Source organism: Amblyomma americanum, chromosome 1 (assembly GCF_052857255.1).
Source record: "Amblyomma americanum isolate KBUSLIRL-KWMA chromosome 1, ASM5285725v1, whole genome shotgun sequence".
Taxonomy (NCBI): Eukaryota; Metazoa; Arthropoda; class Arachnida; order Ixodida; family Ixodidae; genus Amblyomma; species Amblyomma americanum.
In genome coordinates, this window is record NC_135497.1 from 252,385,670 (window position 1) to 252,388,169 (window position 2,500).

Here is a 2,500-nt window from a genome sequence, read left to right on the forward strand (position 1 = left end):
AACAAGCCATATAAGGAGAGTCAGGTCATTTGATTTCATTACATTAGCCGCTCACTTCTTGAAAGGAACTCCCTGCGGCTCCAGAATATCACTGTGGACCAACCTTAAATACCCGAAGCGCTTTCGCATTACCCAGTCCACAGCGGCCGTAACAGCGGGGCCACTCCACATCGTCTCAGCATCCCCTGTCAGTCGGCTCATTTATACGTCACACTAATGGTCGCAGAGCCCTGCTAATAATAGCAAAACACGGAGGAAAAAAAAACTTGCGCCGTTGTCGCTGGGAGAAGCAAAAATAAGGCGCAGCGCATGCTTTTAGATGGCGCGCACTTCAGAAGCCGGGAATTAGCGAGCCTTAAGCCTGTTTTATGGCTTCAGGGAAGTTTTTCTTTAAGCACTGCGAGCGTGTTTGCGTTGAGCTGTGTGATACATTTTCTTTATTCTGCTCTTGTCCTTCCCATCCGTGGGTCCGGCGCGATTCAAGTCAACCGCTCCCTCTGTTCTGAGGACCGTCCATTTTAAATTGGCCGGCAGCTGAGTGCAAAACGTGTTCCTTAATTAATGGCTCGTCCTCTGTTCTCTTCCTTGATAGCCCATTCTTTCCTTTATTTTCTTATTTCTTTGAATGGCTTCGTGTGTGTCTTGACTTTACGCCTTGGATTTCCGGCCCTTCACAGTAAAAGTTTGCCAGCGCCCGTGCTGGGAGAGTTTTTTTGTTTTCTCTTCTCTTTCTTTCTGGAGCTGCGCAGTGCACCCGGGCGCTCGTGCAGGGCACCGGCGTCGAGTCAATGTAGCTTTTTACTACGGCCCCCTGGCGCGCACATTTGCACGCCAGGGGCCAAAACCAGGCCACCGTGGGCCCATGAGAAAAGCGAGAGAGAGATTTAGCATAGCGGAGGCGTAATAGCGCAGACGTATAACAAATTACCGGACGATGGCTGCGCACGCGCAGTGGCCTCACCTGAACCCGCTCCTTGCCACTGCACGTGTGCAGGAGGCGTACGTTAATCCGGTATACGTCTAGCTAAAAACGCTCGAGATCATTGTGGGAACCCGCATTCATTGACGCCTCCTCGCCCCTCCTTTTCTCTCTTTGCCTTTTGATTGGTTATCGATTTCCTCTGATTATAGACCCCATTTCCCCTCAAACTCTTCGTTTGAGTTTTCAAATTCGGCGCCACGCTTTGCTCCGGCCACACTTCCGGTTTTTCAAATTTGGCGCCACGCTTTGGCTCCGCTCACTTCCAGTGTTCTCAAATTTGGCGCCACTTTGGCTTCTGCCTCGCCCACTTTTTGGACGCTTTTGGCTCTATGTAACTAATCATCCGATTTTGATTTTTTTTTTTTGCGCAGCATCCTCACATCATCCTCTTTCGTTTACAACCACTCGTTCGATGCTGCTACTTCTCAGAACGTCACAAGTGCTGCCGACACGTTTTGAAGACACGAAACCGCCGACATAGCCTAGAAATGCTTTCGCATTGATAAGTTTCCGCTATGCTAAATCTGATGCCGCATCGTTCCGGCACTCAACAGATCAACATGACGTTTCCGTGGCAGAGAACAAAGAAACTGGGGGAGTAACGCGCGTTACAAGATTAATAAGCCTAGACATGCATACAGTAACTAAATGAAAGAGGCCAGACTATCCTAACAGTGGCCGTAGCCAGCATTTTGACCGCTCGCGTTCTCAACTAGAGGATTCGGAGCAGTATATCGCACCGCGCCGGCAGTCCCCGCAAGAGTACAAACTAGCGCGCTCGGCCTTTCTGGGCGGATAAGTTACTCCGGAGCTACCTCCTCCGTCTGGGCTAGACGCATTCATGAAGTCTTGGCAGAGCGCTGGAAGCTTTGCAGATGCTCGGCTCGCCGGCGTTTCGTGTCCACCTCTCCACGCAACGCATCGCTTCGCATCAACCCCCCCACCCCCCTTTCCCCATTTTTAACGGAACCGAGAGGTTTCTCAGCATATGGCCCCGCCTGTCGTTCTCTCGGCGCCTTTACTGACGTCCTCTGCGACGCGCTCACTCCGAATACACGCTCAATACCTACCTTCTCACGCTCATATAGTGGACCGTCAGTTCAATGGAAAGAAGTGTCCAGAAGCGCTGTCCGCCACACCGCGCTCCCGGAGCCAACCTTCCCATGAGCTACACCAGTGCTCGGACAGCACGTTCGGATGTTGTCGGCAGTCGTTGCTGCAGACATCGCTGAGGGAATGACTTAAGAGGAGTAAGGAAGGAAAGTCGATCCTTGATTCATGAAAGTCATTGGGATTGAACGGCTACGGTCAAATCTTTACGCGAGCAGTGTGGCACGCCTGCGGCATCTATAGAAGCTTAACTGGCTTTTCGACACTAGAAGTGATATCTCGTGTAAGCACTAGCGCGAAAAAGGACTTCCTGATTTGTCTCCGCCCACTTTCGCCAACCCGAGAGGATGGAGTGTTATGCTTGAATTGGCCTCGGTGCGCTCCAAGTCCTGAGTCATAGTTCCCATT